At 45.3% G+C, this 16,011-nt stretch overlaps 1 long non-coding RNA gene across 2 annotated transcripts; it reads right to left on the bottom strand.

Moving 5' to 3' along the window:
- Positions 1–2,654: 2,654 nt before the first annotated feature.
- LOC115477987 lies at positions 2,655–15,791 on the bottom strand. 2 transcript variants are annotated; one of them, XR_003943412.1, is made up of 3 exons: positions 15,780–15,791; positions 11,367–11,375; positions 2,655–2,829 (listed from the first exon to the last, which is right to left on the bottom strand). It is a non-coding gene; the product is annotated as an uncharacterized LOC115477987 (long non-coding RNA). The 2 variants fall into 2 exon arrangements; XR_003943411.1 differs by lacking the exon at positions 11,367–11,375 and adding an exon at positions 8,968–8,973 and having other exon boundaries at positions 2,655–2,832.
- Positions 15,792–16,011: the final 220 nt, after the last annotated feature.

Here is a 16,011-nt window from a genome sequence, read left to right as displayed (position 1 = left end):
ATCTAGGGCTATAAGAATGATGTCACAGACCCTCCAAAGGGACACCACCTTGTAGTGATGGAGGGGCTTCCGTGTTTCAATGACTCAGAGGGCTATGCTGAAGGGTTACCCATATCAGACAGGCCTCTGAGGAGAAACCAGACAAAGAGTGTCCCAAACTAGGGAGAGTGGAAAGATGGTGACCTGAAGCTCGTACGCTCAACGGCCCAGCTGTCCTCTGAAATTCTGTCTTTGTTTACTTTAAATTTCCTCTTTGCATCTGCAGTTACCTTAACTGAGAGGAAGGGGACAATGGGGGGTCAGCCGTCAATGGCCAGCGTTTTGTCCCCTGTGCAGCAAGTGTGGGACCACTGCGCGACGAGCTGCCCATAAATGACTGGGTTGATGAGTCCTTTGACTAGCATCGGCGAAGAAGCGTCGATGGTCTTAGACCTGGAAACAACTTCATCGCTCTCAAATCATTTAACCACCATGTCCAAAGGAGTGGAGGAGTGAGTTAGGAGTGTATGCTGAAACGGAAGTCATTTACAGCTGCACCCGTGTCGACGGTGCCACTCCTAAACCCGTAAGAGCTATCAGCTTGGAGTTTCTTGCTCCCATGGAGGTTACATTGAATATCATCTGGAAGGCGCACCAGGACCTAACGATGGTAGAAAATAATTTTGCTTCAGATATAATCTTATTAGTGAGCCACATGGATAATCTAATCGATTCCTTTGAGAATGAAAAATTGATACAGCAAATGAAGTTCTACAGGAATAGGAAACGGTTAAGATTTTGAAAATGTTAATAGACCAGAAAGATTTGAACAAAATTAATATTATTACAGATGATTAATATCCAAGTTGTTGTTTTTCCAGAGTTCCGGGTATGATTCCTAAAGTTTTTTTTTCCTCTGAAATGATTCCTCTTAGTATATTAATTCAAAAGGAGTGAAGCCTGTGAATCTGGGATTACTTTAATCAGTGGGAATTGGATCAGAGTTTGTATTGTTAAATAATTTCTGGTTTTAAAAAGGGAAAAAAATGAAATCAGGTATATTATTCCCACTAATATTGAACAATAGGTATGTTTCCAACGAAATAAATTGACTATACACCGTTTTGGGTTTGAAGAAGCCAACCAGATCAATGTGGAATAATGATTCAGATAAATAATAATTGGGGATAATCAGGTTAATACCACGTTTTCTTGGTTTACTGTTGTTTAATTAATGAGCAGGTTGCAGACTGGACGAAGGTTGACAGGGAGAGATGGGTCCAAACTGGACTTTTTAAGCAGTGTGTGAACCAGGGCATGCTTCCATGGGGAGAGGAACATACTTGAGGCCAAACTGGAATGTAGGAGGGAAAGAATTAGAGGGGATAAAAGGGGGGAAAAGCCGATTAAGTGGGCAGGCCAAAGATCGAGGGAAGATGAGGATGGGCATAGGCGGTCGGTGGCCCAACTGTTTGGGGAGGCTAAAGGGGGTGGGGTTAGGGGTGGGGCCAGGGGCAGAGCTTACATCCATAATTGTCTGACAACACAGAAAAAAAATAAGTAAAAATAAAATAGTCACAATTAATACCTTTTATTAAATTTAGATATTAGATATGTATCATATGTCAAAGAATAAAGTGGTTGCTCAAAGCATATTCTAAGCACAATCACTCAACTGCAAAACACTATGCACAACTTTGTGCACACACTCAGAACCTTACTGTACCCTAAATATTACACTAGGCAGACTCTAACACACCAATATACCACCCATACAGAAAATGCAGACCGTCAAGAATATGAAACAAGGGATCATAATATCACAATTCTCATGTAGAGCCACAAAACACCCTTTCAGGGTGGATAGTGTTCACAATGAGCTCCTTTTATTAACGGCCATATGTAGATCCTTCAAGAGGTAGTGTGTCATGATTTAGGCTCTACACCCTTTCTGATGTTTTGGTGCCACCTCAGTAAGGCCAACACACAATCTCTCTACTGCAAAACACTATATACAAATTTGTGCAAAAACACAACTCATAACCTTACCAAACCATAACAGCACTAATTCCAAGGACAGGACGAGCTATAACCTTATGCGTGGAAAGGCAGCACTGTAATTACACCGGACTCTAAAACCAGTACACAACCAAGTGAAACAAACAAAACAAAAAAGGCTGCAAATACTACATCTTGATCACACATGAAAAACACAACAGATATGAAGGCAAAATACTGAACTCATCCTCTTCTGCCTCCCCTCTTCTCGCCTCCCTTTACTCCTACCCTCTCTTCTCCCAACCTACCTCTCCCTTTCCCTCCTCTTCCAGCCTAGCTCTCCCCTTCCTCATCTCTCCTCCAGTCTGCCTCTCTCCTTCCTCATTTTTCCTCCAGCCTGCATCTCCCCTTCCTCATCCTTTTTTTCTCTACCTGCCTCCCTTCTGCCTTCCTATCCCAACCTGCGCCTCCCCTAACTCTTCCAGCCTCTCTCCCAGCCTGCCTCTCCCTTTCCTCATCCTTTCTGTCCTCCTCCAGCCTGCCTCTTCCCTTTGTCACCCTCTCCCAGCCTGTCTCTCCTCTTCATCTCCAGCCTGCCTTCCTCCCTCTTCCTCATCCTACCTGAGCCTTGAGGACAAATATCATTCTGAGGGACCACTGTAATTACTAATCTGCTATCAGCAATCCCTTATATGGGTAACTCATTAGTCCAATGAATCTGAGGTGGATTCTCAGTAGATAATGCCACCCTAACCCGATTTTTTGCTTTTCACGTCATTCTTCCATTCTTAATTGCAGGTATAAGTATCATACATTTAATCTTCTTACATGAAACAGGATCAAACAACCCGTCTTCTACTCCCTCCCTTTTCATCCCTACTCCCTACCCCCTACCCCTTCTCAGTTTTCCCCTCCCCGCCCCCTTCAAGTATTTTACGTCATACATCCTTCCTTTGTGCCCCACCTACTTCTGGGCGTGGTATCGCCTTGTCCCTTTCTGATTGGCTGGTTTCTGTGGGCAATCGCTTCTGATTGGTTGTAGTGCACTGATAAGGAAATAGGTGTGCGTGCGTGGGAACTGGAAACAAGTTTGACAGAGCCGGTAACTTGGGTTCCTTCCGTTCCTTCCCACGGGGCTCGTGGATGGGTGACGCGCATGTCGGACCTCGGGGCCCTGTTCCCGCCTGCCTCCGGTGATGGTCTCTGCGCTGTAGTTCCGGGCATTGGCCAGAGCATGTAACAGCCCCAGGCAGAGTTCCGCTCCTGGATACCCGGGATTCGCTGAGTTGCTGCTTTTTCTTTGTGTTGATGCTGTGGTGCGTGCATCGTGCTCCGGATACCTTGTGTAGGCAGCGGAGGCTTATCAGGTCGGCGCGGCTGGGGAGGCTTAGCCTCCCCAAGCCTCTTATACTGGGTGCCTATGAGGATGGGTTAAGCGATTTGACCATCCGGAGTACTGCTGAAGTGGAGGGGAGTGATGGAGAACCATGAGGAACCAAGGGGAATAGACGGGGGTGGGGGGGGGGAGGCAACAGAGGTGGTGGGAAGGACTAGCGAAGGGTGTCAATAGACGCCCCCATCCAGTGGTGTGCTGGTAAATGTTTAACAACAGGCTCTCTCCCCGGTCCACCTCTGCACCCCCCCCCCATCCATCTCTGCGCCCCCCTCCCAAATTGCAGAGCTGGCTATAGCCAGGGAGAGATCCTGGGGGGGGGGGGGGCAATGCATTACTCCAGGAAAAAAAATTAAATGATCCCAGGTTCCAATCTAATTCATGTTTAATATGGGATAAAATGCCATAAATCCTATATAATAAAATACACCTCCAACATTCTGAAGCTGAGAAAGTGAAGCCTTCAAGCCTTGAAGAATTCCTGCAACGTTCCAGAACTACGTGTTGTCAATTGAGGAGATGGAGCCTTACATAGTGCACGAATGCTTCAAGGCTTGAAGGCTTCACTTTCTCATACACACTCACACACACACACACACACACACACACACACACACACACACACACACACACACACACACACACACACACACACTCACTCTGTCTCTCACATACACTCTCTCTCACATACTCTCTCTCTCACACACAGACTCTCTCACACACACACTGTCTCTCTCTGACACAAACACACACACACACACTGTCTGTCTGTCTGTCTCTCTCTCACACTCATTCTCTCTCACATACACACTCCATCTCTCACCCACACACTCTCTCTCTCAAACATACACACTCCGAGGAAAGGGGGGCATGGAACATGCTGGGGAGGAGAGGGAGGGGGGCATGGAACTCGGAGGGAAGGGGGGGCCAAGAACTCAGAGGGGAGGAGAGAGAGGGAGGGAGGAGAGAGAGGAGAGGGAGGGAGAGAGAGGAGAGGAGAGGGAGGGGGCCTGCACCTCGGACGGAAGGGGGGCCTGGAACTCAGAGGGGAGGAGAGGGAGGGAGGGAGGGAAGGAGGGGGTCATGGAACTTGGAGCCCCACACACACACACTCACTCTCTGTCTCTCACATATACTCTCTCTCACCCACTCTATCTCTCTCTCACACACACATACACTTTGTCTCTCACACACTCTCTTTCTCTGACACAAACACACACACACACATACACACACTCTGTCTGTCTGTCTGTCTCTCTCTCTCACTCATTCTCTCTCTCTCTCTCACTCACACACACACTTCATCTCACACACACACTTTCTCTCACACACACACACTCTCTCTCTCTCAAACATACCCACTCCGAGGAAAACCTTGCTAGCGCCCGTTTCATTTGTGTCAGAAACGGGCCCTGTTTTACTAGTAAGTAAATAAATATAAACTTTTAATGTTGAGCACCTGATTCTCAAAGTGGACATATTCCAAACACTGTAATGAAAAAAAAATGATTTTTTTCTACCTTTGTTGTCTGGTGATGCTGGCCCAGTATCCGATTCTGCTGCTATCTGTCCTCTTAACTCCATTTCCAGGGCTTCATTTCCATTTATTTCTTTACTTTCCACCTTTCTTCTTCATTTCTTGCCCTACATCCATAAGTAAAAGCTGGGTCCTCCGCAGACTTGACTGTCCAGTGGATCCAGCTTCTGCCTATTTTCTTCATCCATGTGCAGTTTTTCTCCTCTCCTCCTTTTCCCTCATCTCATCTCCTTCCTCACTCTTCCCTCCCCTCCACCCATGTCCAATGACCCTCCTCTCCCCCCTGTCCTCCCCTCCATCCACCCATGTCCAGTGACCCTCCTCTCCCCCCTGTCCTCCCCTCCATCCACCCATGTCCAGTGACCCTTCTCTCCCCCCTGCCCTCCCCTCCACTACCCATGTCCATCGACTCTCCTCTCCCCCTGCCTTCCTCTCCAGCCACCCATACCCAGCGATTCTCCTCTCCCCTGCCCCCCTCCAGCCACCCATACCCAGTGATTCTCCTCTCCCCTGCCCCCCCCTCCAGCCACCCATACCCAGTGATTCTCCTCTCTCCCCTGATTACCTCCGTTGAAGCGCCCACGTTATTGAAAGCCCTGCCCGTCTCTAACCTTCCCTTCAAGTTCCTTCCCTCAGAGTCCCACCCTTGCAGAAAGAGGAAATGACGTCAGAAGGTGGGACTCTGAGGGAATGAACTCGAAGGAAAGGCTAGAGACGGGCAGGGCTTTCAATGACATGGCCGCTTTGACGGAGGTAATCAAGGGAGCGAGGAGAATTGCTGGGTATGGGTGGCTGGGGGGGCAGGAGAGAGAAGAATCACTGGGTATGGGTGGCTGGAGGGGGGCAGGGGAGAGGAGGCTCACTGGGTATGGGTGGCTGGAGGGGGGGCAGGGGAGAGGAGAATCACTGGGTATGGGTGGCTGGAGGGGGGGCAGGGGGGAGAGAGGAGAATCGCTGGGTGGCGGAGGCAAACGAAGGCAGTGGTGGGAGGTGAGGTAAATGGGGTAAGCATGGCTTGTGGCACCCTCCTGCCATGCTTACCTCGCTTACCGGAGCCGGCTCGCCGTGCTGAACAAGATCTTTTAAAAATTAACAACCAGTTCTTGGGAGTCGGTGCGAGCCGGCTCCAGCACACCACTGCCCCCATCCATCTAGAAGACACAAACTCAAGAGGCAAAACTCTTATCTAGCTATACCTACCTGAATACCTACCTACTACCATCAAGTAACCTTAAAACTACAACTACAACCACAAACAGACCACTACTTGGAAACGTGGGCCTAGTAAATGCCAGACCAGCCAATAAAAATGTCCTATGATCCATGATGTCCTCAGACAGTGTCAGAATAGATTGATATCTGGAATGCACGCTTAGCATTGGCATTAGAAAAATCGGCCCATCTAAAGAAGGTCCTATGCTCTATAAACAAATGTTCCCTGTGGTTCTCCCCAGAACTGCAGATCCTTAAGCATCAAGGGCGTCAATTTGAAAGAAAATGGAGAAAATCTCATCTAGATGAAGACAGGCTCAACTGTAAGAAACACATGACAATGTACCGCCAGGCTGTAACAACGGCCAAAAAACAATATTCAACCAAGCAGCTATTTAAAATAATAAACAGCCTACTGCACACCCCACAACAGAACCAGCCTTCCCAGTCACAACTAACCAGCAATGATTTTGCCACTTATTTTGCCAACAAAATTAAAGGTCTTCATCGGGACCTACAGACAATCCCATCAAAGCTCTTATCAGCTAATGAAGAGAGTACTCCCTCTTCCCCGCCATGCACAGTCAACTGGGACTCATTCAACCAGGTCACAGAGGAAGCTCTTGAAAATATCCTGAAAAGTCTACTGCCTACTACCTGCCCTCTTGATCCCTGCTCAGCAAATGTAAAATGAGTGAGCACAGGCCTCATTGAAGGGGTCACTAAAATTGTTATGGAAGGGCAGCTGCCAACAACAATAAAAAGAGCTGTGGTGAACCCCCTACTGAAAAATAGCTCACTGGACCAGGACAAGCTCAAAAACAACTGACCAGTCTCTAACATTCCTTTCCTGGCAAAACTCATAGAACAGACAGTCTGCAGTCAACTCAACAACTGGCTAATTGAATGTAATTGGCTAGACCCATGTCAATCTGGTTTCAGACCTGGGTATGGAACAGAGACAGTTCTTGTGTTCCTTTTTGATGATCTGCACAGAAACCATGACGGGGAATCTGCCTTGCTACTAGTGTTGCTCGATTTCTCGGCAGCCTTTGACACTGTGGATCATAATATCATGCTCACAAGACTGGCAGAAACAGGTATCAGTGGCACAGTACTTACTTGATTCAAATCCTATCTGTCAGACAGACAACAATCAGTTCTGTTCAGCAACAGCACTGGACTGTGGGGTGCCTCAGGGATCCATACTGTCTCCCATTTTATTTAATATCTACCTCAAGCTTCTGGTCAATGGACACATAATTCTACATCTATGCTGATGCAACTACTCATATCCATTGAACGAGATCTGCTCACAGCTCTGAGTAAAGTGGCTGCCTGCCTAACCGCAACTCAGGAATGGGCAAACAACAACAAACTTTGCCTGAACCCAAATAAAACAGTGATTCTTTGGGTACCAAACACAAGTGTACAAATACCCAACTTCAAAATACCTTTTGGGAAGTATGAACTCCCCCTAAAATCACAGGTCAGGAATCTTGGGATACTGCTAGACTCATCACTCACTCTGATCCCACAAATTCCAACAATCTTCAAAATTTGTCTCTATCATCTACAGCAACTATGAAATCTCTCTCCATATATTGAAAAGACAAGTCTGACTACAGTGGTCCATGCCATGATAACATCATAACTAGACTACTGTAATGCCCTGTACACTGGCCAAACCAAAAAGAGTTTGTATCAACTAATTCAGAATGCTGCAGCACTACTGATAGAAGGCTGCAAGTGGTGTGACCATATCACACCCTTCGGAAAAGCTACACTGGCTACCAGTACCTTACAGGCTAAATTTAAAACTCTATGTTTGATTTTCAAGGTCCTCAAACAAAATGGGCCAGAACACTTAAAGATTAAGTTAACCCTTTACATACCTTTAAGACCTCTAAGGTCCTCTCAAGGATCATCACTATCTGCACCTTTGTCAAAAGAAATTGTACAATGTGATACCTGCCAGAAAGCTTTCTCAGGAGCAACCCCCACGCTCTGGAATTTACACCCAGAGGGGCAACATATATCTTAAGACTATCTCTACTTCAGGAAGCAGGTGAAAGCCTGGCTATTCTCCCAAGCCTTTAATACAGAGGGTGACTAACTATACACTCATTCTGCACTCTGTGACTCACTCTTCTTTCAGTGTCTATATAGTGCTCTTCTCCTCCCCATTGGCAGCTACAGGCAGGAAGTGCTCTTATCCCTGGTTAAAGCAGCTCCCTCCTCCCCTTGAGGCCAATCAGTCATACACAGCCAGCAAATAGGCTATAAAATAGCTCTCTCTCTCCTCCTATTGTAGTCTACTGGTCAGATATTTAAGCCAATAGGCTACCGAGGGAGGTGGGAGTAGTAAATGGGATACAGGAACACTTCCTTCCTGCCTTCATTTGCTGCTCTACAGCATGGACATTTCAGCTCCAAATTTAGTAAAGTATATCATAAAAATATTATGGTTACCCATGCATCCACAGAGCTGGTGCCTATGCACATAGTCAATCCATATTCTGGAACAGAAAGCCTGGGCTCATCCAGGGAGTCTTTTACTAAGCCGCAGTAGCGTTTTTAGCTCGCGGTAGAAATCAGCTGGTGGTAAATACTGAGATATCCATAGGTATATAATGGGTGTCTCGGCATTTATTGCCAGCTGATTTTTTACTGCAAGTTAAAAACACTACTGTGGCTTAGTAAAAGAACCCATCAGTGAATAGCATGGTCATCCAGTAAACAAAAAAATTGGGACCAGTTTCAGAGGGTCACTAATTAATTAGAAAATGCAGTCTGAAGAAATGTGTGTGCGCAATTATGTGAACAGGTCACCAGTCTGTAGTGCAACCCCTAACTTGTGGCAACCGCAATCCACTCTTTGACTCTTTTCATGACTTATTTGATAAGCATGACCCTACTAGGAGCATACATTCCATTGACAAAGCTTGAATCATCAGAGTATGTAAGACTCTTCATCAATGTCAAGACAGGCCCCAAAAGAAAGCAATAGGCCTGATATACAGCTGGCAGCAATCAATGTTTTGCTGACCGCCACCCGTGTTATCGCCAGAAATTCAATGCCGAGCCATGTCTGGGCTCCAGCACTAAATTTCCGGTAATATGGAGCTGGCAAAAACACAGCCAGTTAAGTACGATATTCAGTACTTAACTGGCTATGGCGGACTGCATAAAGATAGGAATGACTTTTAGCCAAATGCTGACTCTGCCCCTGGAACACCCCCAAAACAGCTGGTTTCGAGTTGGGCACTAACCAGTCATTTTCAGTGGCACTATTTGGTTAAGTGCTGCTGAATATGATCAGTTAGCCCCAAACAAGCAATTTCACTAACCACACCCTCTCCAAAAGACATTACACGATGTGATACCTGCAAGTGAGCCTTCTCCAGAGTAGCCCCCACACTCTGGAATGCACTGCCTGAAAGGCTACGCTTAACACAAGACTATCTCTACTTCAGGAAGCAGGTGAAAGCTTAGCTCTTCAACCAGGCCTTTAATGGAAGAAGTAACTAACTCGTTAGTCTCACCCACACACACAAGGAGTGACTTGGGCTGCATATACTGCAGCAGGACATGTTTATCCACTCCTACCCTAGCTGAGATAATATTTAACCATTTTTCTGACCTCATGTGCAACTTTCTTTAAATCAATCACCATATTTTCTAACTCTTCCTACTTTCTTACCTATCTATATATTACATCTTTGCTTTACCCTTCACTATCAATTATAATGTTCTATTACGTATTGTGTTGACATTGTAAGTAGTATGCCATGCCATACTTTGTATTGTTTTTGAATATTTTTACTGCTGTAATTGCCTATTGCTCATGTTTGATCTATTCTTACTGTACACCACCTTGAGTGAATTCCTTCAAAAAGGCGGTACATAAATCCTAATAATAATAATTTAGCCAGCCAGGAGCCATTTCTAGCTGGTTAAATGACTTTGAATAATACTATAGTTTATAGTTTATTAAGAACTTTCTATACCGCCTTTTCAATGAGGTCAAGGCAGTGTAGTAGAAAGGAACGCCATCGAGTGTTAGGAAAAAAGACATGGACAAGAGAGTCATTCATACCCATAAAATTAGGGAGGAGGGGAGGAGAGAGAAAAAAAAAAGGGGGGGGAGCAAGCTACTATTCCACCACAGGTTACTATCCTTAAGGGCATCTGTATTAGGTGGGAGGAAAACCTGTTTGAAATAAAAAGCTTCCAAAGGTTTCTTAAAAGATTTAAAAGCAAACTATACTGTTCTAAATTACAATAAATGAGAAAAAGAAGAAGAGTCAATCTCTGCAGAACACATGAGAAGGAAGCAAAGGAGCGGAGCCGGCCAAAGAGTGGACACAAAGACACAGGTCCAAATTGAAAACCCTTTTAGAAAACTGATCCATCAATTTGCTAATAAAGGTTTTCAATTTGACCTATGTCTGCTTCTCGACTCTTTGGCCAGCTCTGTTCCATTGCTTTCTTCTAAATTATAATAAGCTATCTGCTTAGAACACTTTTAATCATGGTTCCTAGTCCCTCTTTCTCCCTGATGACTTTCTATACCAAAATCTCAAAGAAAATGGTATAGGAATTCCTCAGGGAGAAAGGGGTACTAGGAATTATGATAGAAATTGCTTTAAGCAGATACCTTATTGTAATTAGAGCAGCATAATATTATTGACTTCTCTTAGGGCTACTATCTTGATGTTGGTGAAGAACCTTGCATACTCTGATGATTAGAGCTGTGGCAATAGAATTCATTGTGTATTCTGCTGTTTTCAAGGTAAGGCACAAAGTGGACTTCTGTAATCATATTTAAATATTCTGCTATTATATTTATTACAATGTATGTATCTCCTTCCCCAAGAGTCTTAAGAATGAAAGAATAATAAAATAGGATTACAAATATAAGCAATTGCAAAATCAGCTAGTACAAAATATAACCTAACAGGAATAAATCTCTCTAGACACTTTTAATAGAGTCCATCCCTAAAATTGGAGCACAATACAATAGTAAATAGCAATCCCCCCTCCCGAGTTTCAAAAGCATTTAAACAGCCAGGATTGGCACCTGGCTGGTTAAATGCACCGTAAGCGGCTATCTGTGAATTTTCAGCGGGACATGACCCGCTGAGAATTCGAAGTTAGTGGCTAGCCGGTTATAAAGTGCAATATAACCGGCTATCCACCGTTTTTCAGCGTGAGTTTGGCAGCTATATTTGGCCTCATGAATACTAGGCCTATCTTTGGCTGGTTCAAACTTAACCGGCCAGCGCTAAATATTAGTTTGGCTGGTTAAGTTTGAGCTGGCCAAAAATAAACCAGATATTCAATTCCAGTTACCGGAAACTGCCCAGCATTGAATATCTGGGCTCAGTGCCGACCGTGGGAGTTAGCTGGGCTAACACCCATGGTCTGAATATCAGGCTCGATGCAAACAATTGGCAATTAGTTCCTAAACTAAGGGGCCCTTTTACAGAGTGGCGGTAAGCAGAACGCAGGCTTACCACTCGCTCTTCCAGAACTACCACCAGCCCAACGCAGAAGCCGGTGGTAGTCCCTCCCCGAGTGCGCACCATTTCTGGAGGGAAAAGAAAACCCCAGGAAATGGCTTGTGTTGCGATAACCCGGCGGTAATTGGGCATCGCCACGCACTGCCCGGTTACCGCCGGGTTAGCATGGGAGCCCTTATCACCACCTCAGTGGATGGAGGTAAGAGCTCCCTGTCGCATGGGGAGCTTTTACCTACCTGTGGAAAAAAGGGCCCTGGCGCGCGGGAGTAACGCCCCCCCCCCCCCCCCACCGGTGCTGGTAACACAGGGCCCTTTTTCTTGCAGCTTAGTAAAAGGACTCTTAATTTATTTATTTTCATTTATATGCCATTTTCCTGATCAAAGACCATTCAAAATGGTTTACATATCAAACAAAACAATAAAAATCGGAAACACAAGAATAGAAAAGCCAGAATAAAACAATACACTAATAATACACAATACAGTCTAAAAGGATTAAACCATGGTGGTCCCTTAAAGCTACAAAGAAGTAATTATAACGAATCGGAGAAAATATTTCTTCACTCAACGTGTAATTAAACTCTGGAATTAGTTGCCAGAGAATGTGGTAAAAGCAGTTAGCTTAGCGGGAATTTTAAAAAGTTTTGGATAGCTTCCTAAAAGAAAAGTCCTGCCAGGTACTTGTGACCTGTATTGGCTACTGTTTGAAACAGGATACTTATCCCTCTTCAGTCTAAGACTTCTGGGGAGGGAGTTCCGGACAATCAGGGCATTACAGTAAAAGGACATTTGCCAGTTGCCACAAGCATACATTCTTTCAATGTAGGAATAGTGAGCAGCAAATCATCACCAGACCTTATTGTTTTTATTGAAAATTATTAAATTTACAAGCATTTCCATCTTGTATACAGAAATATAGAGCTAAGATATCTTTAAATCTTTTATGCTTAGGCTTATATATAATCACTAATAGAAACCAATGATAAGGAAATTACCACAAAATTATTTCCCAAACATTTAAACACTTATAAAAATAAACCCTCTGCCTCAGACCACAAAAGAGCAAAGGGGGGGGGGGGGGGCCAACAAAGTATAGGAGATAATAAAGAAGAAAAAACTAAAGAGGCATTATGGCCTGGTAGAAAGAACACAAATTATCTCATAGCTCGTATACATTAATCTCTAATTTAGGCAGATATTTTCTTTTGCTCCAAAAAAGTTTTGAGCTGAGCAGGGTAGAAGAAAACATACTTGTTATTAACATAATAAATTATACATTTGCATGGATATTGAAGAAGAAACTTAGCACCGATAGATTTAGTGTCCTCTCTTAGGGCCAAGAATAATTTTCTTCTTTCTTGGGTAGTTTTAGCAACATCCGGATATATCCAAATCCTGGCCCCACAAAAAAGAGTCAAAGTATTCTTAAAGTAGATTTTCATTAGAGAGTTAACACCCTGCTCAAATATAAATGACACAAGTAATGTAGCTCGAGTTTTTATATCACTAAGAGATTGATCCAGGAGTGCTGAAACATCCAGAGTTATATTGTCATCCACTTGTGATTGTATTTGAGTTCCAACTCCTTCTATTACACCCTGTATTTTTGAGGCAATTGGTAAGTAGTATATCTTATTTATAGGAGGAATCAGAGTGGGTGAATAATGAAGAACTTCGATCAAATATTTCTTAAATAATTCCATGGCTGAGATTGCTGTAACTACTGGAAAGTTTAGGACTCGTAAATTCAGCCTCCTGTTATAATTCTGCATCTGTTCAATTTTCTGAGCGGTTATTAAACTATCTTTAACCAATGCAACCGATGTAGCTTTTAAATTCGATATGTCTGATTGTACTTGAGTCATTTGTTTCGATGATTCATTTTTCAATTTATCAAAAGCTAAGCTTAAATATTTACTTACTATGGCAGTAGTTTCTTGAGCCGTTTTTTCCGTTACCTTGGTCAGCTCTTTGATAGCTTGCCAAATCAGGTTTAATGTCACCACCTCGGGAACCACTTGTTCCACGCTGGAACTCTCAGCTAACTGAGATGCGCCACCGCCAACTGAGGAACCTGTAGCACCGCCTTCCGATACCTTTGGGTCCTCTGGCTGACTTCTCACGAGAGCTGGACAAGGTGGTGGATAGAGCTCAGGCGAAGAAAGAGATGTCTCCAACCCTGAGGGCGTCAGCGCTCCTCCACCAGCATCCTTCACTGGGTCCACTACACCTGATTCCTGTGTTCGACTCGTAGTAAACCGGTCCAGGGTAAGTTGCACAGGCGTAGAGGTGAGAGTTGTCGGCGGTTGTACTCTCACCAAGCCTTTCCTCTTTGTATGGGGCATCGTGGAAATATACTTAGAAGCAAAAGCAGCTTAGCTGTCCGGTCTAGAAGCGAGTACCGACCGCCATCTTGACACGCCCCCCCCACCCCCCCAGCCATCACCAGACCTTAAAAGTTAGCCGTGTACATATTTTAAAATCTTTACCACTAGATGGTCTGGTCCTTTCTCTCACAATGCCTTAAAAGTTTGACATATGATCTTAAATTTCGCATGACACTACACTATGGGAGAAATACACTCCATGAAAATACAGCCCTAAGTCAATTGAGCAGCCACATTATGAACAAAGTACAGACCATGTAGACCCCTCACAGGCAATTCACTACACCAAGAAATATAGTAGTTCATATGTACCACAACCAGGGAGCATACCACTGTCCTTCACTGGGAAGCAGAGGCATAGCCAGACCTTGATTTGGGAGGGGGGATGAGCTCAGTGGGGAGGGGGAAAGTTTTGCTCCACCTCCCCACCGCTCCTGGCCTCTGCCGTAACCCCACATACCTGGACTGGCTGGGGTCCTCAAGCAAAGCCAAAAGAAGCTTTCCTATGGTGATATATGCTGCCATGCTGCCTGCCCTGCTTTTCTTCCTCGGCACGCATGCTCAATTTCACTAAAAATGAGTATGTGCATGGGGGAGGGGGAAAGCAGTGCAGGCAGTGCGGTGGCAAATATTGCTGCAGGAAAGTTTCTGCTGGTAGAGCCTGGGGACACCTGCCAGCCAAACCAGCAGACCCTGGGGGGAGTCCCGAACCCAAGTTGGGGGGGGGGGGGTCGAGGCCCCTAAGGCCCCCCCATGGCTAATCTCTGCTGGAAAGAGAACAGGAAAGGCTTAAGCCAACACACCAGGCACAGCTTGAACTAGTAGTGCTATAGAAATGATAAGCAGTAGTAGTAAATAGACCCTCTTGACCACTGAGGTAGTATGAACTTCCAAGTTTAAAAAATCACCTAGTTCAGAGCTTGACAAATACCAGGTGCTAGGTCACAATGAGGGGAATAATCGAACGGTGCCGGCGAAATACATGGCCGGCGATGTATTTTGGCGCCGCCGTAAAACAGCTGGCCAGACCTGTATTTTCGAAAAAGATGGCCGGCCATCTTTTGTTTCGATAATACGGTTCCGGCCAGCCAAATGCATTGGATTTGGCCAGGGTTTGAGACGGCCGGCTTCGTTTTTTAGCGATAATGGAAAGTTATGTCGGCCATCTCAAACCCCGGTCAAATTCAAGGCATTTGGCCGTGGGAGGAGCCAGCATTTTTAGTGCACTGGCCCCCCTGACATGCCAGAACACCAACCGGGTTCCCTAGGGGTCACTGCAGTGGACTTCAGAAAAGCTCCCACGTGCACAGCTCCCTTACTTTGGGAGCTGAGCCCCCCAACCCCCCCCCCCCCCCAAAAAAAACCCCACTACCCACAAATGTACTGCACCCACTAAAACTGCTCCAGGGACCTGCATACAGCCTCTAGGACTTATTGCTGCTGTATAACTTTGGCACACCAGTTCACACCTGAAGACTAATCTCTCTGAAAAAGTCCTTTCTTGAAATAAACACGTTTACTCACAGTTAACTGCAGATCAGAGGTTGTGCCCCACTGGCAAAGAGTCCCCTGGTACTAAGATTAGCAGTAGGTCAGAGCTGGCACAAGGGTGTACAATGCCCTCTTTCAGCACCATTCAAGGTAAGAACTATGTTCTCTGACGTGGGTAACACAGGAAAGGGAACTAAAACTGGCTTACAAAAATGGCCACTACCGCATGGACTACAACAGGAAACAAAACAGGGCACACTCTGACCCAGTAAGCAGGGGGAAAAGCAGAGCCTGCCAACTACCAATACCTATACCCACCACAATGCATTGCTGATGTGACTCTGCAGTGCAAATAACAGAAAAGGTGCAACACTCACCCCAGAGCCACATCACAAGCAGGAAAAGGCTGTCGGAGGACAGAACACATTCTGCTGTCATGGAGGTGGGTACGGCATTTGAGGCTGGCATAGAGGCTGGCAAAAAAGTATT

Source organism: Microcaecilia unicolor, chromosome 9 (genome assembly GCF_901765095.1).
Source record: "Microcaecilia unicolor chromosome 9, aMicUni1.1, whole genome shotgun sequence".
In the NCBI taxonomy this organism is placed as follows: domain Eukaryota; kingdom Metazoa; phylum Chordata; class Amphibia; order Gymnophiona; family Siphonopidae; genus Microcaecilia; species Microcaecilia unicolor.
Note: the sequence above shows the minus strand (reverse complement) of the source record. Positions and strands in the feature narration are given on the sequence as shown.